This window comes from Protopterus annectens, chromosome 7.part0 (genome assembly GCF_019279795.1).
Source record: "Protopterus annectens isolate FY-2018-M chromosome 7.part0, PAN1.0, whole genome shotgun sequence".
In the NCBI taxonomy this organism is placed as follows: Eukaryota; Metazoa; Chordata; order Ceratodontiformes; family Protopteridae; genus Protopterus; species Protopterus annectens.
This window is the reverse complement of record NC_056739.1, coordinates 144296959-144323043: the sequence shown is the minus strand read 5'-3', so window position 1 is coordinate 144323043 and position 26085 is coordinate 144296959.

Here is a 26085-nt window from a genome sequence, read left to right as displayed (position 1 = left end):
GGGCTATTAAAACTGTACCAGAAGAGGAAAAGGGACAAGGTTTCTACTCAAGACTTTTCCTGGTACCCAGAAAAGACAAATTACGGTGTCCTATCCTGGCTCTTTCTATCCTAAACACCTTTTTGGTGATCCCAAAACTCAAGATGCTAACTCTTCACCACTTGCTTCCTATGCTAGGCAAGGATGCCTGGTTGGCAACACTGGATTTAAAGGAAGCCTTCCTGCACATCCCAATCAGGAATCTTGCAGAAAATACCTACACTTGAAAGCAGGCTACATGCACTATCAGTTCTCTGCACTGCCCTTTGGCTTATCATCTGTGCCCAGGGTATTCACAAAGTGCCTAGCTCCAGTCATTGCATTTTTCAGGCAAAGAAATATTCAAATATACCCATACCTGGACGATTGTCTAATTCAGGCAGAAAGCCAGGACATACTTTTGAATCATCTGGCATTTGTACAAAAGGTGCTAACTTGTCTGGGGTACACCATAAATGAAAAGAAATCACATCTTGTACCCTGCCAACAAATTATATTCCTGGGAGCAAGCTTGAACACAACTTCCCAGATGGCTTTCCTCACGCCAGAGAAACAAATTCATTTGACAACTTACTTCAAACTAATGGCCACAGAAACCCTGCGATCTGCAAGGCAAATACTGCACGCCTTGCGGTTCATGGCCTCCTGCCTTTTCCTAATTCCATATGCAAGACTGCATATGAGGAAACTACAATGGTATCTAAAAAGCCTATGGTGTCAGCATTCTCAGGATCTAGAAGCAATGATTCCTATCATACCTTTGCCTACAGTTAGAGTTCCTTTGGTGGGCAGAAGACTGCCACCAAAACAAGGGACTACCATTCACTCTACCCCTTGCCGCCCAAACCCTAACAACAGACGCATCAGACTATGCATGGGGGGTTCACCTGGCAGGGAAGCGCATTCAGGGAAATGGAACCCAAGTCAAATGCACCTGCATATCAATCAAAAAGAAATGTTAGCTGTGCAGAATGCTCTGACAGCCTTCAAGGACCACATTCTTTCAGGACAATTAATGGTAAAGACTGACAACACCACTGTTATGTGGTACATAAACAAGCAGGGGGGGTACCCATTCATACCCCCTCTGCAGACTTGCCATGGCTCTGTGGAACACAGCCTTGAGCTACCCAAGTGCATCTACAAGCTCAATTCTTGCCAGGAAAACTAAATTACTCTGGCAGACGAACTAAGCAGAAATCTGATGGACCCACATGAGTGGAAACTGGAACCATAGACTTTCAACATGTTGATAAACAAATGGGGGAGCCCAGATATATACCCGTTTGCCTCCCCCCCCCCAGAACTACCAAATTGACATATTCTGCCTTTCCTCCTCTGCCTCTCCTCTCCAAGGTACTACTAAAGATCAAACAGGACAAACCCAGGACTATACTGATTGCACCAGACTGGGCACGCCAGCACTGGTACCCCCCTCTTGTGCAGTGTGTCACTGCTGGCTCCATGGCACCTGCCTCAGACCCCCCTACCCTGTTGTCACAGCAGGAGGGCCAGATTCTGCATCCTCAGCTTCAAACCCTGAACCTGGCAGCCTGGCTAATTACCTGATCTCTCCCTTACCATCTCTCAGTAAACCAGTGTTGGATGTCATTTTGGAAACAAGGCGGCCTAGTACTAAAAAATATTATGCTGAAATATGGAAAAGATTCTGTGCCTGGAACCAAACTCAAGGGATGGGCACAGCAGCGCCCAATTTACCTCAGACTCTTCAATACTTAACTGACATGCTTCACAGGGGCTTTTCTTTTTCCTCCATCAAAATTCATGCCTCAGTCATTTCAGCTCATTACAACACAGAACCACCCCTCTTCTCTCATCTACTGCTCAAGCAGTTCCTCAGAGGGGCCAGAAACTTGAGATCACCCAGGAGAGCCCCAACTCCAGCCTGGGACCTTAACTTTGTATTGGAAAAAAACTCACTCTACCGCCTTTTGAGCCATCTGTAAGTGCAGAGTTAAAAATTCCTTTCTTGGAAAACAGCCTTCCTTTTAGCAATCACTTCGGCAAGAAGGGTATCCGAATTACAGGCCATTATGGCAGTGGAGCCTTTCGTCATCTTTCATGCGGACAGTGTGTCCCTCAGGGCCAATCCCTCCTTCATGCCCAAGGTAGTATCCAGTGTGGCTCTTAATCTGTCCTTTCATTTGCCAACCTACTTTTCTAATCCTCAGAACAAAGGGGAATGGATACTGCACTCCTTAGATGTGCACAGACAACTTAGATTTTACTTGGACAGGACTAAACCTCAAAGGAAATCTGAACAACTGCTGGTGGCATTTGCTGCAGGGGCAGAGGGGAAGGCCATTTCAAAGCAAATCATTTGTAAATGGATAGGCCATTGCATTCATTTCTGCTATAAGCACCATGGAAAACCTATCCCACAGGGGATAATACCACACTCAACCAGGGCTGCATCTACCTCTACAGCCTTTCTCAGAGGTGTCCCTATCAGGGGACATCCTAGAAGCTGCTACCTGGGTTTTGTACATACTTTCACCAAGCATTACCATTTGCCAATTTTCTCTAAATCCAGAGCTGGCTTTGCCACTGCAGTCTTGCAGGGCCTTATAGCTGGTCCTAATGCTATCTAAATTCCTCCTCCCATCCTTAGCTACCCAAATGTGATGACTGTAAAAGTGAAACACAAAGAACATAGTACAGTTGTGTACACTTACCATAAATGTAAATGTTCGAGTGTATTCACTGTTGCAGTCTTGGTTCCCCTCCCTCCAGCCCTCTGACTTCTATTGACTATTCCTCTATTCATGTTTACTATGCTTAAAGCTTTCTGGTGTATTTGCTTTTTGTTGGAGGTGTAACCTTGTATATAATTGCTTCCCGTTATGGGGCACCTGACTTCTAGGGCAAGAAAAACAGATAAAATGGCGTTGGCTGCATGCTTTATACCCCTGCCTACCTGACGTCACGGAAGATGAGACAGCAACCAACGCAGGACCCAAGACTTTGATAATCAGGCCGACTGAGGGCTACTGCAAGCAGATAACCCAAATGTGATGACTGCAACAGTGAATACACTCGAACATCTACATTTATGGTAAGTGTACACAACTGTATTTTTCATCCTGCATTGCCAAATGTCCTGGGCTCCTTGTAACTCTGGATAAGCCTAGTCAGGGGCCCACCAGATCCCGCTCTAAAAGGGAGTGTTTGCTTCACAGCCTTTTTCAGTATGGTAGCGGTGACAAGTATCAGTAAAGCTGCTACCTGGACATTAGTTCCCGCATTCTACAAGCATTACAAAAGTATGTACCCATGACGGGAAGGTTTTATAATGACAGTGATCTGGTGAAAGTTAGCTGCAGCTTCTACTTGAACTTTGAATGTGGGTTTAGTATTGTACCCAGAAAAAAAGAAATACCACACACAGGGCTGTCCTGTATTTGTATTAACAAAAAGTATTTTTAGAAGTAGACAACTTATTAACCCGTACATGCTGGCTGAAGTTAATCTTAATGATTCCTGAGCTTGAATTCGATAAGGATTTTATGACTTAGAAAAGGAAAGAAGTTCAAAAATGTACTCAGTCGAATCCACAATATTCTAGCAGTAATCACAGTTCTTAATTAAAATACTGCTTATATTCTTTGCCTAGGTTTGAAAAAGCCTATGAATTTTTAAATATGTTATAGGGATATGGTCTGACTTATTTTCAGGAGAGGAGAATAAATCTGATGTCACCTGACTAGTTATGCGTTTGTGTGTTCTGAATGTTTAACAAAAGAGAGACAAAACCAGAGAACACAATAGTAGAAAAAGTGAAAAGTGACCGAAGAAAAGCATGCTGTACTGCAGAGAAAAGTAGAATTTAGTGCTTTCACTTCTTTATGCTCTAAGAACTTCATCAGAATAAATTACTTCAGTTCACTTCACCATGAGTAATAACTCGTATCACATCGCCTTAATCAGTTGACCAATAACACGTAAATCATGGTTAAGAGCACATCTAAATGCATATTAAAAACACAATATAATGTTACAAAATGTGTAAAAATGTCAAATGTTAAATATTTAATATTAAATATTAAATTGACGTGCGTTTAAACACACCTCGTGGAACCAGACCTGATACCAAAAGAAGAGTCCAAAGTAAAATTCTTCTGTTTATTCACAGCCACAAAATAAGTCAAGTGCTTTCGTCCACCACACTACAGGACTTTATCAAAACTTTATTTTTAATGGTTAGCTTATGTTCATAAATGCACTGTATAGTTTTAGTTGTTTTACCAACATAGAAACCCTCACAGCTGTAACACCTAGCGATGTAAACACGCCCTGATGCATTGTGAGTGTGTCAGTCTGTAGATGGCAGATTAGACCACTCTTATTTCAATGAAAATGTGTTGCGGAAAGGACTTTCATTGATAGTAGAGAATTCTGTTTTCGCCACTGTTGTGCATCCTCAGTTAGATATATTTAAGTTTGGCTGGGTATCCCCCCACCACCACCAAAAAGTACAGTTGTGTACACTTCCCATAAATGTAGATGTCGAGTGTATTCACTGTTGCAGTCATGACATTTGGGTAATCTGCTGGCAGGTTGCCATCAGTCAGCCTTGGGTCCTGCATCGGTTGCTGTCTTCTCTTCCATGACGTCAGGTTGTCAGGGGTATAGAAAATGCAGCCGACACCATTTTCTTTCGTTTTTCTTGCCCCCGATGTCAAGTGCCCCCAAAAAGGTAGCAATAGTGTGTGTCTCTGTGTGTGTGTGTGTGTGTGTGTGTGTGTGTATATATATATATATATATATATATATATATATATATATATATATATATACAATGTTAAGTTGTCAATCTCGCCTTCATTCTTGCTGGATGGGTTCGGAGCCGATCCTCGGCTCCGACTCGGCACTTGCTTTAGCTCGAGAACTCCTTTTACCAGCTCGAGGCAACCCTATATCCCATGTTGCAAGGCGGAACTACCTCAGATCTCGTTTGCCGCTTAGCGAAAGAGGTCTCCTTTGCCAGCTGAGGTAAGTTTTTCTTAGTCAAATAAGAAAAAGTGTAGTTAGGGGTTTATTTTTCCCTGTTAGTGTTAGTGTAGTCTGTAATTAGTTACAGCCCACCCTATTCCCTATTTTTTTCAACCTTTTTATAAACTTTTATAAGTTTTAATCTAAAGTAGTTTAGTCAGGCCTAGTTCCTTTTTGTTATCCCTTCCTGTGTGTTTGTGTAAGGGATTAATTTGTGTGTTTGTTGGGACTGTTTGTGTTCTATCCTCTTAGGATGTCAAAAGAAGGCAAGGTCTCAGGCTTCAAGAAGTGTGACCAGTGCTGTCAGAAAATGTCTCTGACAGACGGTCACACTTCTTGTGTTTATTGCCTGGGGCCTTTGCACCTGCAGGACTCCTGTGCATTGTGTCATGCTTTTAGCCAGAGAGTCCTGCAGGAAAGGAGGAACAAACTCATCCTCCGAGGTTTACTTAAACCTGAAGGTTCTCCTCCTAAATCAGGGTCAGGAAAACCTCTTAAGCCACCGAAGGCTCAGGCTACAGTGTCCAAGCCTCCTCCGGTGGCTCCGGCTCCGTCGGAGCCGATATCGGCTCTGGCTGGAGTCGATACTTCTTCTTCTCGAGTAGTGGTTTCGGTGCCGGCTGGCTCCGATACCCTGACTACTGCGGCCTTGTCGGCTCTGGCTGGAGCCGACACTTTATCCAGCATCGGAGCCGAGAAATCCTCGGCTCCATCTGGAGTTCTAGGGACTTCGACTCCGATGGCTTCGACCGTAAGAGATCTCGGTCCCCCTCTATTATGAGTATCCACTCGGCTCCGGGATCTCCTCTTTTGTCGGAGCGGAGCCATCGGAGCCGATCTTCGAGATCTTCCAGGCTGTCTGACCACGACTTGGAGAGGGTGGTAAGCAGGCTGTTGAAGTCTCAGGCACTGGCCCAAATGCTCCATAGCCCGTCTCAACAGACTTCGGCTATAGCCCCAATTCTTGAACTTCCTCCTCCGACTCCACACCAGAGTTCGGAGCCGGAGCTTCTTGGGACAGCGACTGTTTCGATGCCGGAGCCGATACATCCTTCGGCTCCGTCGTCCTCGGCTCCGATCTCCTCCTTGAGACCTTCCTTGGAGGGATCCGGTCGTCGGGTTTCCACTGTCGGCTCCGAGGGGGCTAGTGGCATCGGACCCTTGTCCGACCCTGCTCTCCCTCTCGAGGCTTCGGCTTTGGTAAGCTCGGCGCCGACATCGGCCTCGGAGCCTTCTCTCTCCTTGGAGCCGACCATTCCTGTCTCTTCGGAGCGGGTATGTTCTGGTCTCCCGGGGAGAGGAGCCTTTGAGGTGATGAGGAGTGTCCTGGCCTCTGAGCCTGGTCAACGGTCCATCCCTCTAGCTCCTCCCTCATCAGTGCCTGCAGATGCCTCTTGCCAGCCTCTTGCTCTCAGGCCCAGGGATCCATCGCCCCAGGTTTCCCCACTGGGAATTTCCTCCTCTTCGAGGTTTCTCCTGACCCTGCAGGGGAACCCCTCGGAAGAGGACGTAAGAGGAAACACACAGACTCCCTGAGTCTACTACATCTGATACCGACTTAGATGAGTCAGAGGGTTCCCCACGGTCCCCTCTGAGGATGTCTCCTTTTCAGACATCCTTGAGCTCCTCAAACAGAGGGGGAATTGGCCCTCCATTGACCCCTCCGAGGATGAGTCGGTATACCTGGAGGCTTTGGATCCCGACCCTCCACCTCCTGGGTGTCTCCGCCTTTCGACCCACTCATGCAGGTAGTGGCTCAGAAGGCGTGGGCGGCTCCAGATTCTGTGGAACCTGTCCCCAGAAGACCATCCAAGTTCATTACGGCCCCGTCGGATAAACAGTTCCTTTCCAAAGGTGTCTCTGTGGATGCTATGGTGGTGGCGGCCACTAAGAAGGAACTGGCGGATCCTTCAGTACCTGTCCATCCTCCTAATAAGGATTCTAGGACCATGGACAGGTATGGAAAGCGGATGTTTTCTTCAGCGACCTTTGCTATGCGTTCGCTGAATTACCTTTGTCACTTCACCAGGCTTCAATGAGATATTCTCAAGGAACTGGGTGAAGTAGTCCAGGATCCTTCTGCTGCTGGGGCTCAGGAAAAGATTGCCTCACAGCTTGCTATCCTGAATTCCATATCTAACTCCTCCATGCGGCTCATATCTTATGCGGCCGATGGAGCGAGCAGGGCCGCAGGCACAGGAGTTGCTCTTAGACGCCAAGCCTGGATGCGGCTGTGTAATTTTGCGGACCCCTTTAAGGCGTCCTTCACTAATACCCCCTTTGATGGTTCGGCTTTGTTCGGACCTCAAGTGAAGGATACCTTGACCAGGTGTGAGCAGGACGGTAAGACTCTTTCTGCCGTTGGAGTCCAATTTTCCACTCCTTCTAGACCATATCCCAAGGGTCAGAAAGGGGGGAAGATGTGGTTCCGTAAAGCCCAAGGAGCAACACCGGACACACGTGGTCAGTTTACCCCCAGAGGCAGAGGGGGTAACAATAATAGACGCCGCCCTAGAGGCAGGGGGGGTCCTCAGAACCAGGGCAACAGGGAGTCTCTTCCTGAGAAGCCCTTTCAGCATCCCTGAGGTGTTGCCCGACTGTCCACACTTGGAGGCAGTCGGGGGAAGGATTTCACTGTACCTAGTAGCCTGGCAATCTCTATCCCAAGAGAAGTGGGTACAGTCGATTATATCCGAGGGTTACAAGATCCCCTTCATAAGGTTTCCCGTACCTCTACAATCCCTTCCAGACATCTCACCCGGTCAAAGGGATTTGGCAAAACAGGAGGTTTCAAAACTCCTAGAAAAAAGAGCCGTCCAGACAGTGCCGGCAGACCAAGTAGGATCCGGCGTCTACTCAAGATTCTTTTTGGTCCCCAAAAGGATGGGAGAGTGGAGACCAATATTAGACCTCAGCAATCTGAACAGATTTGTCAAAAGGCAAGATTCGGATGGTCACGCTTCAGTCCATTCTGCCCTTTCTGGGCAAGGACAACTGGATGTGCTCGATAGACCTTCAGGATGCGTACTATCACATAAAGATTCACAGGCGCTCCAGGAGGTTTCTCCGCTCGCTAGGGACCAGTCATTACCAATTCAGAGCCCTGCCCTTTGGCCTCACTTCAGCCCCCAGAGTGTTTACCAAATGCATGGCAGTGGTCACAGCTCACCTGAGACGTCTAGGATTCCAGGTGTTTCCTTATTTGGACGACTGGCACCTCTCCGCCACCACCAAGTGTCAGCTTCTTCAGTCCAGAGACTACACCCTTCAGCTTTGCAAGAATCTGGGAATTTCAGTAAATTTCGTAAAATCTTCTCTGCTGCCTTGCCAATCTATCACCTTTATAGGCGCAGAGTTAAATACCGTCAAAATGTTAGCCAGACTAACAGATCAAAGAATTCTGGACATCCAAAAATTTGTTCGGCTTCTGTTACAAAGCAAAAGATCAAAGCCAGGTTTGTCCTGAAAGTTCTAGGTCTAATGGCTGCGACCATTGTTCTTCTACCACTGGCTCGCTTTCACATGCGTCTCCTGCAGTGGATGCTTTTCACGCAGTGGTCGTATCACAATCTTCCGATGAGACACGAGATCTTAGTGACACAGTCGTGCAGGGCTCATCTGGGCTGGTGGATATCTTCCCCTCTTCTTCATCAGGGCCGACCCTTTGTTCCCCCTCCTCCAGTTGCCACAGTCACCACGGATGCCTCTCTGATCGGGTGGTGGGGCATTATCAGGGCAGGATGGTCCACGGGACGTGGCAACCCATAGAATACCATCTGGACATAAATGTCCTGGAGATGAGAGCAGTGCTTTTAATGTTGCAAGCCCTCGACGACTTTCTTCCCACGGGGACTATTGCAGTACAGACGGACAACATGTCCGTGGTCTGGTACATCAACAAACAGGGCGGAACCAGGTCCTATCCCTTATGTCGAGAAGCTCTCAGACTTTGGCAATGGGCGATCTCTTCTCAGCGGTTTCTGATAGCAACGCACATCCCCGGCAGGTCCAACCTATTGGCGGACAGGCTAAGCAGATCTATTCTGATGCCTCACGAGTGGTCTCTCAATCAATCTGTAGTGGATCAGATTTTTCTGAAGTGGGGCACTCCTTGTTGCGATCTTTTCGCTACCCCTCAAAACAACAAGTGCCCAGACTATTTCACTCTATTTCCCCTTCCAGGCCAACCCTGAGAGACTCTCTAACCCAGGATTGGCCTCGGGACTTCTTTATGCTTTTCCTCCCTTTCCATTGATTCCACAAGTCATTCAGAAAGCCACCGTTTTGAGAGCCAAATTGATCCTCATTGCTCCTTTTGGCCTCGACAAATTTGGTTTCCGTCTCTGCATCGTCACCTTCTGGTGCAGCCCTGGCATCTGGACCCAGTTCGGATCTTTTGATCCACCAGTCGGGTCAGCAGCACCGGGCCATTCATTCTCTCAACCTCACTGCTTGGTTGCTCCACTTCCTTCCTAGCCAGGCTACCAATGATTTCTGCCTCAGTCAGAGACATTATAGTGTCTTCTTTGAAATCGTCCACTAGGACTATTTATGCTAGCAAGTGGCGGGGATTTTCGATTTGGGCAAACTCGAAATATTGATCCTTTTACTGCTCCGTACATTCTGTTTTAGATTTCCTAGCGGAGGTTTTTCATTCGGGATCCTCGTCATCTACAGTCAAAGTACAACTGGCTGCTATTTCCAAGTATCATGTTGGCTTGCATGACAATAACATCATGTCTCATAGATTATGCAAGGCCTTTTTGAGAGGAGTTTTTCTCCTAAAGCCACCTATAAAGCATCCTCCTCCGCAATGGGATCTAAACTTAATGTTGGCATCCTTGATACTACCTCCTTGAACCGTCTGCTTCATGTTCTTTGAAGTTATTGACGTGGAAGACTATATTTTTACTGGCTGTCACTTCTGCAAGAAGGGTTTCCGAGATTCAAGCTCTCTGTATTTGTTCACCTTATTTGGTTTTTCATAAGGACAGGGTATCGTTAAGAACTAACCCTTCTTTTCTCCCCAAGGTTGTATCTCAAACCAATATTAACCAATCTATAGATCTACCAGTCTTTTTCCCTAACTATTTCGACAGAGCTGAACAGAAATTGCAATTTTTGGATGTCCATCGTCAGCTCAGGTACTACTTGCATAGGACTAAACAAATTAGAAAATCGGACCAATTGTTTGTCTCTTATGCAGAAAGCAGGTTAGGTCTTCCAGTTTCTAAAGTGACCTTATCCAGATGGTTGACTTCCACCATTTCCTATGTGTACTCTCTCAGAGGCAAACAACTATCTTCTAAGCCAAAAGCACACTCCACCAGGAGTCTATCCACTTCTGCAGCTTTTCAGGATAGACTTCCCATTGATACCATTTGTGCAGCAGCTACTTGGGCCACGCCTCTTACCTTTGTTTCTCATTACAAGTTGGATTTGGCCTCCAGAGATAGGGCCAGTTTTGGTTCCACAGTTCTCAAGAGTCTGTTCCGTTGAGCCACCCGGGATTCAGGTGCTAGGGACGCGGTCCCATCCAGCAAGAATGAAGGCGAGATTGACAACTTAACATTTAGAAGTTATGTACCTACCATAACGTTCCATGTTAGTTGTCTTCTCTCGCCTTCTTTCTTGCGTCCCTCCCTCCTTCCCCCTGGCCTGGACAGATCTTGAAGAGTTCCTAATAGTTTGTTTCCTCTGGATCTTTGTTATGAGGACTTCTTTTAGGAAACTTTGTTCCTAATTTGGTTAGGATAACCTTTAGCAGGGTAAGTTAGCTGCCAAACGAGATCTGAGGTAGTTCCGCCTTGCATCATGGGATATAGGGTTGCCTCGAGCTGGTAAAAGGAGTTCTCGAGCTAAAGCAAGTGCCGAGTCCCCATCCAGCAAGAAAGAAGGCGAGAGAAGACAACTAACATGGAACGTTATGGTAGGTACATAACTTCTAATTTACATGCATCACTATAAACTTTACCTTCATCTACAAGCAAATACACCACATAGGTTGTAGAAGATAGAGAAGGAAAGATAAACTATAGAGTGACAGGGGGATGGCAGGAGGGTAACCTAGACTGCAACAGTGAATACACTCAAACATCTACATTTATGGTAAGTGTACACAACTGTACTATGTTCTTCGTGTTTCACTGTTGCAGTCATTACATTTGGGTAGAATGCCAAAGCTATGGTAGGGAGGCTGGAGTTAAACAGCATTAGGTGCGGCAATAAGGCCCTGCAGCACAGCAGTGGCAAAGCCTGCCCTGGACTTAGAGTAGAGAGGCAAATGGTAATGCTTTGTAAAGGTGTGAACAGAACTCCAAGTAGCAGCCTCTAGAATGTCTTTGGTTGGTACTCCTCTGAGAAAGGCTGCTGAAGTAGCTGCAACTCTGGTGGAATGAGACCTAATGCCCTTGGGCACAGGTTTACCATGGTGTAAGTAGCAGAAACGATTGCAGTGGTTTATCTTTGAAACTGTCTGCTTTGAAATAGCCTTTCCTTCTGATCCTGCAGCATATGACACTAGTAATTGCTCAGTTTTTCTTAGAGCTTTAGTCCTGCTCAAGTAGAATCTTAGCTGTCTGTGTACATCCAAGGAATGCAGAATTCTCTCCCCTTTGTTCTGCAGATCTGGATAAAATGTTGGCAGATGAACTGTTTGGTTAAGAGCCACACTGGAAACCACTTTAGGCATAAAAGTAGGATTTGTCCTCAGAGACACCCTGTCTGGGTAAAATATGATAAAAGGCTCTACAGCCATGAGGGCCTGTAGCTCTGAAACTCTTCTTGCTGAAGTAATTGCTAGTAGCAGAGCTGTCTTCCATGATAAGAACTTTATATCAGCGGTAGCAGCTGGTTCAAATGGAGGCAGGGTGAGCTTTTCCAACACATAATTGAGGTCCCATGCAGATGAATTGTTTGGTTAAGAGCCACACTGGAAACCACCTTAGGCATAAAAGTAGGATTTGTCCTCAGAGACACCCTGTCTGGGTAAAATATGATAAAAGGCTCTACAGCCATGAGAGCCTGTAGCTCTGAAACTCTTCTTGCTGAAGTAATTGCTAGCAGCAGAGCTGTCTTCCATGATAAGAACTTTATATCAGCGGTAGCAGCTGGTTCAAATGGAGGCAGGGTGAGCTTTTCCAACACATAATTCAGATCCCATGCAGGTAATGGTGATCTTCTAGGAGGCCTTAAATTTTTGGCTCCTCTAAGATACTGCTTTAGTAAAGGATGAGAAAAGATTGGTGGCTCTGTATTGTAATGAGCCGAAATGGCAGAGGCATGGATTTTGATTGATGAGAAAGATAGGCCTTTGTCAAGCATCTCGGTTAAGTATTGCAACATCTGAGGAATATTTGGTTCTGCTGTATCAGTTCCTAGTGTTTGATTTCAAGCACAGAATCTCTTCCATTTGTCAGCATAAGATTTTCTAGTACTAGGCCTTCTGGCTTCCAAAATGACATCCATCACAGCTTTAGTGAAAGTTGTCGTTTGTGTGATTACATGATTAGCCATGCTACCAGGTTCAGAGTCTGTAGTTGATTGTGCAGGATCTGATTGTTTTGCTGGGACAGTAGTTGTGGTCTTTGAGGCAAGGTCCAAGCTGGGTATTGAGACAAGTTCCTTAGGAGTGGGTACCAGTATTGGCGGGGCTAGTCCGGGGCAATTAATATCCTCTTTGGCTTCTCTTGTCTGACTTTTAGGAGGACCTTGGGTAGAAGAGGCAGAGGAGGAAAAGCATAAACTGACAGGTTTTTCCAACTGAAGGGTAGGGCGTCCACTTTCCATGCTTGTCTGCGATAAGTCCTTGTGCAGAATCTTTTCAATTGATAATTTTGAGGAGAGGCAAATAGATCTATGTCTGGGCTCCCCCATTCTCTGTTATCATGCTGAAGACTTGTGGATTTAGTTTCCACTCATGAGGATCCATAAGGTTTCCGCTTAAATTGTCTGCCAGAGTGTTTTGTTTTCCTGGCAGAAATTGAGCTTGAAAATGTATTTGGTAGATCAAAGCGGTGTCCCACAGTGCCATGGCTAATCTGCAAAGGGGGGTATGAGTGTGTGCCCCCATGCTTGTTTATATACCACATGACTGTGGTGTTGTCCGTCTTTATCAGTAGTTGTCCTGGATGAAGTAAGTCCTTGAAGGCTGTTAGGGCATTTTGAACAGCTAGCATCTCTTTCTGGTTGATATGTAGATGCATTTGTTTTGGTGCCCATATGCCCTGAATGCATCTTCCTGCCATGTGGGTCCCCCAGGCATAATCGTGATGCGTCTGTTGTTAAGGTTTGGCTGGCAAGGGGTAGAGTGAAGGGCCGTCCCAAGATGTTCATCATGTTACACTGCTGCAGTCATTACACTTGGGTTATCCTGCCGTCAGGTGGTTCCCCAGTTGGCCTGAGTTCCAAAGTCTTGGTCCAGCGTCGGTTGCTGTCGCCTCCTCCCTGACGTCAGTGCGGCAGGGGTATAAAAGATGCAGCCAACGCCATTTTCTTCAGTCTTTCTTGCCACGCGATGCCCGAAGCAAAAGCAGTTCGCAAGTGCCGGTCGGCCGACTCCTGAGATTTTCATTCCGAATCCAGAACCGAAGTCTTCTACAAAGCTAAGTACCCCGTTTGGGAAACTTTTTCTTGCCTCAGACCGATGTCAGTAAAAGTTAATAACTGTATTTCTTGTGGGAAGCAAATACCTCATAAGGATTTCCACTTCTATTGTATCCCATGCCTAGGCCCTGACCACGACGTCACTGGTTGTCGGTTTTGTGCTAGGTTTAACAAGCGCACTATTAAACGTCGGTTTGATTTTGCCCGACATTATTTTGGCAGAAAATTCAACTACACCATGCCGTCGGAACTCCCGACGACCGGTATACATAAAAAGCACAATGACAAGGACAGGCATCCGAGGCCCAAAACTGACGATGAAGTCTCTTCTAGGCCAGTCGCCGGTTCTCCGGTTTTCAGCGAGGCGCCTTCGCAGCCCCTGACGACCGTTTCTGCAGAACCACAGGCCGCTTCAGGCTCCCACGAGGATGGCTGGGCCTTCGGACGCACAAGTTTTTCAGCCTACTGAGACTAACCCTACAGAGGGTTCCGGAGTAGCTGAACTGAATCCAGCTTAAATCCTGATTCCTTACCTCCAGCCCCAGTTAAACCTGACAGATACTACAGAGTTCCTGACTCTCACATATTTCTGTATAAAAGCCCTGTTGCTGACCCTGAAACTATTTCTCAGGGACCCAAAGGAGTTAAGGCCTCATCAGCAAAGAATCCAGTTCCCTCGGACAGAGATGCCAGAGCATTAGACAGATGGGGAAAGAAAGTCTATACGTCTGCAACTTTAGCAATGAGAGCCTTAAATTGCCAGTTTCATATGTTAAAATATCAGCAATTTTTGATGTCTCAGTTGAAACAAAAAAATGCTTCCATATTCAGATCCTACTAATATTAAAGAAATGCAGGATTTATTGCATGCTGCTGAACAAGTGGGAAAACATACTTTGCAATATGGTTTTGATTCTTTAGAGGCCTCCTGTAGAGCAGCAGTTACAGGTTCTGTCACTAGAAGACATGCTTGGTTAAAAGAACATACGTTACCAGATCATGTTCAAGCTATTGGATGCACCTCTGCAGCAGGATGTGCTATTTGGAGTTAAGGCAGAAGAGGTATTAAAGAAAATGGAGGATAAGGCAAAATCTATGCAAACGGTGAAGGATTTCTTAAAGGTTCAGCCTCCTCGATTTAGCAGAAATTGGCCAACAAAGAATTGGTCCTTTCCAGTTGCAGACAGACCTCAAAGGGGAAGATAAAGATGCCCAAGATGTAGAGGTCAACCACAAGGTCCTTACAGGCCTCGACAATGGGGTGCTACAGGTCAGAAAGAAGGGCATTTTAGCTACACCATCCTTTACATAGATCCTCCACCCCCAGATTGGCTATGGTATTCTACCCATATGTGATGACTGCAGATGCATCCTTGAAGGACATAGTACAGTTTTGTACCTACCATAAATGTAGATGTCCGATAGGTATGCATCTGCAGTCAGGTTTACCCTCCCTCCTTCCCCTCTGTGGTATTTTTTTTTTACTTACAGGATTTTTCCCTGTAAGTGTTTGCATAGATACTTTTACACCCCAGACTCCAAAGAATGTTTCCTCGGGTAGATGGCAGATGTTGGACATGTGATGAAGAAGAAAGAGGTAACTGGGAGCATTTATTTTGGGAGTGTAATTAGTTGGCAGACTTTAAAAATCCATACTTAGTACTCATCAGAAATACTGGGTAAGCAAATGAGAGTAACTAAGGAAAGGCCTACATATACGTACCAGTAGTGCAATTTGTATACATACTACATACCGATAGTGTAATTTGTATACATACTACATACCGATAGTGTAATTTGTATACATACTACATACCGATAGTGTAATTTGTATACATACTACATACCGATAGTGTAATTTGTATACATACTACATACCGATAGTGTAATTTGTGTCAGTAGTCCTGCATCTGTTTTTAAAATCGTAGCATCCACGTTGCACTTCTCTACTTATAACGCATACAGTATTGTGCTGGCTCATATGTGCTTAGTTCTGTACATGTTATCTTCTGTTTACACACTGTGATACATTTTCAACTGCATTAATCTGTTGAACATGTTAACTGCCAAATCTTGTCTCAAATTTTATATCCTCACAAACTGAGGCTTTTGTCTGTGTGTAGATTGCCTAGTTGTTGTTCTTATTTTTTCTCCACTCCTCTATTAGCACCATTGTACCTATTGCATTATTTTCTTATTAACAAACGCAGTATATTGTGTTAATATTACTTATTTTTCTTCCCAGCTCCTCTTTTTAATCAACTGTTCCGTGGATCCCTCCCAAGCCAAGCTCAAACTACTGGCCTGCAGCTCTCTCTAACAGAATCAGACAACCTCGGGATCAGTGCTATTTTCAAAATATACAGAAAGTATGTTTTAGCCTCTGGACAAAATTGTTAATTGCTAGCCCTTTTTTTAATTTATTTATTTTTTAACTAAAGCACTCCACCATGGACATTAGCTTGCCCCCCCCCCCCCCCCCACAATCCTGTACTTCCTAACAGCAGTCTTCCTTTGCAGGCTGTTTTTCTACTATTACTAAACCCTTTCTGCTATAAATTCTGGTCTTCCTAAATCCCGCATACTCCTGGTAAAAGTGGTTTATTTTATTTTATTTCATAAGAAAGATATGCAAAGCAAGTAAGTCCAATGTACCTACTACGTCTTCCTGATTGTTTCAGGACATTAGCTACCCCTCCCCCATTCTGTACTTCCTAACAGCAGTCTCCCTTTATATGCTGTTTAACTATTTGAAAGCCCTGTTGTTTTTCTCCTACTGCTATACCCTTTCTCTTATAAATACTAGTCTTCCTAAATGCCACATACTCCTTGGTAAAAGTGGTTTATTTTATTTCAGTAAGACAGGTATGCAAAACAAGCAAGTCCAGAGTACCTACTGCCTTTCCTGATTGTTTCTGCAGACTTGCACATCTGTGAAATCAGAGCCAGCCCTTTTCATCTAATACTGGCTATCCACCACTTTTCTGGTCTATTCTGTCCTCCCCCTCCCCCATAAGACCAATTACAGCCTAACCTAGCTTTATTAAGCTGCAGGAGCCATTTTTCAAATCCCTTTGGTATAGCTGCTTGTCTCGTCAGGTGGAATGGCCATACTTAAAGTTATTTTTCACATACCTAAGGTTCTTTTTTTATGAACACCTCTCAGTGCCCATATTGTTTTTGTTATGCTAGTTTGACATCTGCGGTGGTGCAGCGGTAGCATTGTTGCCTCACAGTAAGAAGTTCTCCCGTTCGATTCTCGGCTGAAGTGCAGGGAGTGCCTTCTTTGTGGAGTCTGCATGTCCTCCCCGTGGTTGCGTGGGCGTTCGAAAGACATGCGTAAATGGGCGTCCCTTCGTTGAAGGTTGAACGTCGAGCTGGCACCTCGGCATTCGTGAAAATCTACTGCCAATCATTAGCGGACCGGACTTCCGCTGTGGCGACCCCTAACCGGGAAAAGCTGAAAGACAACTACTATGCTAGCTCCACAGCTTAGAGTGAAATAATGCGTTTAAACTGAAAATAAAAACAAGCATTACTATATACCTGATAAAGAAGTGTAGTGTGCCCCTAACTCAGTAGGTTAATTCTGCGCAGAACATGCCATTGTTGTTGATGTTCTTCGTGTTTCACTGTTGCAGTCATTACATTTGGGTAATCTGCTGGCAGGTTGCCCTCAGTCGGCCTAATTAACAAAGTCTTGGGTCCTGCGTCAGTTGCTATCCCTTCTTCCATGACGTCAGGTCGTCAGGGGTATAAAACATGCAGCCGACGCAATTACATCAGTCTTTCTTGGCTCGCGGTGCCCAAACCATTAGCAGTTCGCAAGTGCCGGTCGGCCGACTCCTGAAATTTTCGTTTTCGAGTTTCAGAACCGAAGTCTTCAACTAAAAGCTAAGTACCCCGTTGGGGAAACTTTTTCTTGCTCCTTAACGATGTCAGTAAAAGTTAATAATTGCATTACTTGTGGGAAGCAAATACCTCATAAGGTTTTTCATTTGTACTGTATTCCTTGCCTAAGCCCTGATCACAACGTACCTTGTTGTCAGTTCTGTGCTACATTTAATCAACGTACTATTAAGCGTCTGTATATTTTTTCTTCGAAATACCTAAAAAACGCAAAGAAAAAGACAGAGACAGGCCGTCGAGGTCCAAAACTGACGACGATGCTTCTCCTAAACCAGTCGCTAGTTCGCCGGTACTCCGTGAGGCGCTTTCATAGTCCCTGATGCCCGCTACTTTTGATTCACAGGCCTCTACTGAGACCCATTAAGGTCCGGTATGCCGTGAGATGCTTTAAGTATTGAACCCGCTGATGTCTCTACCTTGGATGGGTCCAGAGCCGCTGTGCAGGCACTGGCTTCTGAGGCTGTTTTCAGGCCTAAAGATTTGTATGTTAAACCGACGCCATCTTCAAAACTAAGGCCAAAATCTACTTCTATGTCTAAAAAACCGACACTTGGGCCATGTGTACAGGCCCCTATGCCTAAAAAACAAATTATAAAAATGGCTGAAGACTTAATTACCCTGATCAGGGGTAACCAACCCCCTCCTTCTAAGAGGCCTAGGCAAGACATAGATTATGAATCCTCTGAACAGAATTCTGTTTCTTCTGACTCTTCTAATGAACAGGATTTGTTTATTCCTACTTATGAGGACTCTGATGCAGAAGATTCCATTCCTTCTGCTTCTCCCCCTGAGGATTTTTCTTTTGGGGAAACTACATACTTAAAGAGAACATTTCCACTGGGAAAGTCAGGATTTCTCTGAATCTAAAACAAGACTTAGGGATTTTCTTCTTCTTCCTCAGCATAGGCCTTTGGCTATACCTCCTGTTCTAGACATTGTTGATGATGTTTTTTTCAGAGTCTAGTATGGCTCCTGATTCTCTGCCTCCGGCTCCTTGTAAGCCAGACAGATACTACAGGGTTCCTGACTCCCACAAATTCCTTTTCAAAAATCCTATTGCTGATCCTGAAACCATTTCTCAGGGTCCCAAGGGCATTAAGGCCTCTACTGCTAGAGATTCCAGGGCGCTGGATAGATTGGGGTAAGAAGGTTTACACTTCTGCAACCTTGGCAATCAGGGCTTTAAACTGTCAATTTCATATGCTTAAATATCAACAGCACGTCATGGGACTACTTAAACAGAAAATTATGTTAATTTCTGACTGTGTGGAAAATAAAGATTTACAGGATTTATTACATTCAGCTGAACAAGTTGGTAAACATACTTTGCAATGTGGTTTTGATTCTTTGGAGGCTGCTTGCAGGGCTACTGTAACTGGATCTGTGCTAAGAAGGCATGCTTGGCTCAAAGAGCAAACTCTGCCTGACCATGTTAAAGCAAAATTGTTGGATGCTCCTTTACAACAGGACCGTCTCTTTGGTAATAAGGCTGAAGAAGTGTTAAAAAAGATGGAAGATAAAGCTAAATCTATGCAAACTGTGAAAGATTTCTTACAAGTGCAACCTCCAAGATTTAGTAGGCACTGGCCTACTAAGAACTGGTCCTTTCCAGTGCCTTCAAGAGCCACTCAAGTCAAGTCCAGATGTTACAAAGGCTCCAGGTTTCAGTCACAAGGAACTTTTAAAACTAACAGCAAAGAACAAACTGGGTAAAATGGCAACTGAACGGCTTAAAGTCCACTTAATCCACCACAACAGATTATATGATAAACCAAAACAGGATTTAATGTAAGCAATTTCGCTGGAAAAATGTTCCAGCTTCTTCAGACTACAAACAGTAAAATACTTAGAAAAAAACACCTTTTAAAACAATTCAAAAAACGAACTGCCAGTAGAGTTCGTTACCCCTCCTGATGTCATACACAAGCATTTAAGAATTAAAGCTAAAGGGGGTTACTCCAACTTGAAACACGCTAGGATGCTTAAGCAACTTCACAGCACAATCATTAAAGAAAATAAAGGATTTTTTAAAAATAATTTTTTTTTTAATTTAAGTAATAACGACAATCCTGAATTTGTGTCCTATAAATAACACCTTAAAATTATATCCTTTACATGGTCGAGATACGGCTATGTTAAGTCGCTCACAGATCTAATATACTATATGTTTATGAAGTAAACTATGATATGTGAGACCAACAGCTTGGTCTTTAAAAGAATTTTTTGAAGAACTACTAGAAAATAACAAAGGCTTTTAAAACAAAACAATGGGGTGCCTCCACCTCCAAATCTGGAAACAACAAGGCACCTCCCTATGGTAAACAGTCTTAATGACTTCCCTCTACACTCACCAAGCACTTATCTTTTAGCTGCCCCTTTGGGGGGAAATCTGGCACTTCATGCATGAAACTGACAACTTATTACCCAGGACAAATGGGTTTTAAATGTAGTATCTCAGGGATACAGATTCCATTTCCACACATTGCCAATCCCAAACGGATGGCCAGACCTGCCCCCAAATCAGTGGGAAGCGGCCCAGAAACAAGTTCTTTCCCTCATGAAGATGGGGGCTATTCAGCCAGTACCAGAAGAGAAAAAGGGACAAGGTTTCTATTCCAGTCTTTTCCTGGTACCCAGAAAAGACAAGTCATGGCGTCCAATGCTGGACTTATCCACTCTAAACACATTTCTAGACATTCCAGAATTCAAGATGCTGACTCTTCAACAGTTACTACCTATGCTAGGCAAAGATGCCTGGTTGGTAGCTCTAGACTTAAAAGAGGCTTACCTGCATATCCCAATCAGGGAATCTTGCAGAAGATACCTCTGCTTCAAAGCAGGCTACTTGCATTACCAGTTCTCTGCACTGCCCTTTGGCTTATCTACTGCACCCAGGGTCTTCACAAACTGCCTGGCTCCAGTAATTGCATTTTGCAGGCAAAGAAATATTCAAATATATCCATACCTGGACAATTGTCTAATTCAGGCACAAAACAAAGACATTCTTCTAAAGCATCTGGCGTTTGTAAAAAGGGTTCTAACTTGTTTAGGGTACACCATAAACGAAAAGAAATCACAATTGGTACCCTCTCAAAAAATTACATTCCTGGGTACAAGCTTGAATACAACTGCCCAGATGACTTACCTTACGCCAGAAAAGCAAATTCAATTGGTGACTTACTTCAAACAAGTGGCCACAAAAACCCTGCTATCTGCAAGACAAATTCTGCAAGCCTTCGGGTTCATGGCCTCCTGCATTCTTCTAATTCCATATGCAAGACTGCATATGAGGAAACTTCAGTGGTACTTAAAAAGTTTATGGAGTCAACATTCTCACAGCATGGAAACAATGATTCCTATCATACCTTGCCTGCAACTAGAGTTCCTATGGTGGGCAGAGGCCTGCCACCAAAACAAGGGACTGCCATTTACTCCACCCCCTGTCGCCCAAACCCTAACTACAGACGCATCAGACTGTGCTTGGGGGGGCTCATTTGGCAGGAAAGTGCATTCAGGGCAAATGGAGCCCAAATCAAATGCACCTTCATATAAATCAGAAAGAGATGCTAGCTGTACAGAATGCACTGACAGCCTTCAAGGACTACCTTCATCCAGGACAATTAATGATAAAGACAGACAACACCATAGTTATGTGGTACATAAACAAGCAGGGGGGGGTACACATTCGTACCCCATTTGCAGACTAGCCATGGCATTGTGGAACATGGCCTTGACCTACCAAATACAGCTACAAGCTCAATTCCTGCCAGGAAAGCTAAATACTCTGGCAGACGAACTAAGCAGAAATCTTATGGACCCACACGAATGTAAGCTGGAATCACGAATTTTCAACATGTTGACATGCAAATGGGGTAGTCCAGACATAGATCTTTTTGCCTCACCCCAGAACTATCAGTTGGACAAATTCTGCACAAGAATTCATCACAAAAAAGCATGGAAATTGGTGCTCTGTCATTCAGCTGGAAAAACCTATCAGTCTATGCCTTTCCCCTCTGCCTCTGCTCTCCAAAGTTCTACTAAAAGTCAGACAGGATAAACCAAAAATGATTCTGATTGCTGCAGACTGGCCTTGCCAACACTGGTACCCACTCCTGCGCAATGTGTCACACCTTCCGCCGTGGCACCTGACACCTTACCTTCTGTCTCAGCAGAACTACCAAATTCTGCACACTCAGCTCCAAACTTTGAATCTTGCAGCGTGGCTAATCATCTAATTTCACCCTTGGTATCCCTCAGCAAACCTGTGATGGATGTCATTTTGGAGGCTAGAAGGCCTAGTACTAGAAAATCTTATGCTGACAAATGGAAAAGATTCTGTGCCTGGAACCAATCAGAAGGAACAAGCACAGCAATGCCCAATATTCCTCATATTCTGCAATACTTAACTGAGATGCTTCACAAGGGCCTATCTTTTTCTTCCATAAAAATCCATGCCTCTGCTATTTCAGCTCATTACAACACAGAGCCTCCCTCTTCTCTCATCCTCTGCTAAAGCAGTATCTCAGAGGGGCCAAAAACTTAAGACCTCCCAGGAGAGCGCCAACCCCTGCATGGGATTTCACTTTTGTTTGGAATAACTCACTCTCCCTCCTTTTGAGCCAGCTGCTACTGCAGACCTAAAATTTCTCTCCTGGAAAACAGCTTTCCTTTTAGCAGTCACTTCAGCTAGACAGATTTCTGAATTACAGGCTCTTATGACAGTGGAGCCTTTTATTATTTTTCATGTGAACAGGGTGTCTCTCAGGACCAATCCATCTTTCTTGGCTAAGGTGGTAGCCAGTGTGACTCTTAATCAGACCATTCATCTGCCAACTTTCTTTCCCAATCCACAAAACAAGGGTGAGAGGATTCTGCATTCATTGGATGTACACAGACAGGTTAGATTTTACTTAAACAGAACAAAATTTCTAAGAAAATCTGAACAACTACTGGTGGCATTTGCTGCAGGGGCAGAGGGAAAGGCTATTTCAAAGCAGACTATTTCCAAATGGATAAGCTATTATATTCATTTCTGCTATATGCAGCATGGTAAAACTATCCCCAAGGGGATCAGATCCTATTCCACCAGGGCTGCATCTACTTCTGCAGCCTTTCTAAGAAGGGTTCCTCCCAGAGACATTCCAGAAGCTGCTACCTGGATCTCAGTTCGTACGTTCACCAAACATTACTATTTACCTTTCTTCTCTAAATCCAGAGCTGGCTTTGTCACTGCTATCCTGCAGGGCCTTATAGCTGGTCCTAATGCTGTATAAATCCATCCTCCCAACCATAGCTTTGGGAATCTACCCAAATGTAATGACTGCAACAGTGAAATATGAAGAACATAGTACAGTTGTGTACACTTACCATAAATGTAGATGTTCGAGTGTATTCACTCTTGCAGTCCTGGTTACCCACCCGCCAGCTCCCTGTTTTTCTCTTACTATACCTCTCCTTTCTTTTACTATGCTTAAAAGCCTTTTTGGGTGTATTTGCTTTTGTTTGGGGGTATATTTTTTGTGTTTTAAATTATATATATATATATATATATATATATATATATATGTGTGTGTATTTATATATATATATATATATATATATATATATATATATATATATATATATATATATATATATATATTTTGCTCCCCATTTGGGGGGTACCTGACATCTGGGGCACGAAAAACGGATGTAACAGCGTCGGCTGCATGTTTTATACCCCTGACCATCTGATGTCATGGAAGAAGGGACAGCAACCGACGCAGGACCCAAGACATTTTAATCAGGCCGACTCAAGGCAACCTGCCAGCAGATTACCCCAAATGTAATGACTGCAACAGTGAATACACTCGAACATCTACACTTATGGCAAGTGTACACAACTGTACTTTCTATACCTCCACAACAGTTCTGTATTCCTCCAAACCAGTTTAAGGAGGCTGATAGTTTTCTGTGCACTGGGTGCACAGTGGGAACTCATACTTGCCCGCTCTGTTCGCCCTCGCTCCGCTCCAGCTCACTCTGCTCCCCTACCCTACTCCCTTTCTCCCTTTCCCACATACCCCCATATTACTTTCATTTATCCTAACCAAACCACCCCCCACACATCCTCGACCTACCACTGTCCTCCACATCACAAGCCACTAACTAATCAGCTCCTCCCATCTCGTAGTTGTATATTATCATCCCAACCTCTGTCTGTTACTTCCCCAGCTTCTCAAAACCTCAACTACATCCTTTTCATACCACCATTCCCTCCTCCAGTAACCCCCATACTAAATCCCAATAGTCAGACATGTGTCTCTTACACATACTATTCATCCCATTGCTACTAACTGCTCTCTTCCTAACAACCCTCCATAATCTACATAAAATCCCCCACCTACCTTTTAACAAACCCACCTCTGTCTGACCTCTCTGTTTGACATAGCAACCCCACATCTACAACTCCACAAGTATTGAACTATTCCCATATAGATACCTCCACCATTCTAACCCTTCATTAATACCATTAAAAACAACCATCTGTACCGCCCAAAGATTTCCCCCAAGTACAAGTAAAAAATCTAATTTTAATTTATGTGGAGACATACACCCCAACCCTGGCTCTACTCTCACCCAACAAAACAGAGCCATCACAAACAACTTCCCCAAACCAACAATAAATCAAACCTCACCTCTTCTATCCAACATATCTAAAAAGAGCTCTGACATCCTCTTCATAAATATAAACCTCAGAAGTCTCTTAAACAAAATACATGAACTCCCCGCCACCGTATCACTATACACTCATGACATTGTTGTACTAACTGAAACCTGGCTTAAACCCCACATCGACAATATTGAAATCATTCTCCCTGTGTGCAATATCCTCAGACAAGGCAGGACAACAAAACGAGGTGGAAGAGTAGCAATTCTATAGAAAGACACTCTTAATTTCGAAAAACTGCAGGTAAACATCTCAGATATTGATAATACAGAACTCTTAGCATCACGTCTAAAAATCAATAACAGCAAACATATCGTCTTACTAGCTGTGTACATATCACCAAATAACAACCCCTCCATAATAGAAAACCTTCTCTTATGGGCCTCAGCCACATTTAGCCAAGAAACTTTACTAGTTGGCGATTTCATTACTGATTGGCAAACGTACTCATCAGATAATCCCTCAAATCATATCAACCTACATGGTTTCACCCAGTTGATTAATTCACCCACTAGAATTGACAGAACCAGCAACAACCAATCCATTCTCAATTGGACCCTGACTAACAAACCCTCTCTAATCCACCTTTCAGGCTGTCTACATGACAGCCTAAATGACCACGTACTAACCTTCTTTCTTTGACACAGTAGCTCACCCACAAAACCACAAATGTATCAACAAATACGTAATACAACACATTTCTCCATTGACACCTTTAAACAAATACTGCTTAGCTTTAACTGGTCCCCATTAAAATATCCCATTAGATACAGCAGTCGATTATTTCAACATATTTCTTGATGTTCTAAACACACTTGCCCCCATAAGACACATACAAACAAAAACTAACAACTGCCCATGGCCCACTAAAGAAACCAAACAGTTACTAAAACAAGAGACAAATTCGGGTATCAACATATAACCAACAAATCAAAACTTTCCATAGACACCTACCACCACCTAAGAAATGTCTGCAAAAAGCAAATCAGAGCTGATAAAAAACTGTACTATACAAACATTCAGTCCAAGCATCAACACAACCCACAAAAATTCTGGGCCTCCATCAATGAGCTTATCCATCCAGGCCACACCCCTACCCCATCCCCAAATATCAAAAGTACAGAAGAAAGCATAGCATCCCACTTTAACTCATTTTTCATAAACTCCATTCTCTCACTCATAAAAAAACAAAAATAGTCTGCAAGAAATCACCCTCCCTACTATTACCGACTCACTTACCTCACTCTCTGTCATAACCCCCCCAAACAAGTACAATAAAGAAATTGCTAAGCTAACTGAAATCCACAACCCTTGCCGCCAACAAGCTGCCGAACGAATACCTCAGATTATCAGCTGATGAAATCTGATACCCAGTTTCAATACTGATTAATAGATCGACCACTGAACAGTTTGTAATCTAAATTCTGGAAAACCTCCTACATCATCCCACTTTACAAAGGCTTCACGAGAACTATATAACTATAGGGCAATATCTATATTACCCCCTCTTAATAAAATCTTAGAAAAGTGCATCCACTCTCAATTGATGCAGCACCTACAGTCTAATAAGCTCTTTTCCCACACACAGCATGGATTTCGACCAAGCCATAGTACCACCACGTCACTGCTCAAATTTACCAATACTGTCAGCTAGCTAAAAAACAATGGCCAAATGTTTGCCTCAATATTTCTCGACATGTCAAAGGCATTTGACACAGTGTCCCATGAAGAAACTCCTACATGAGCTTGCATAATTTGACGTATCTAGAAACACTCATTTGGTTCCAAAATTACCTGTCTGACCACTGTCA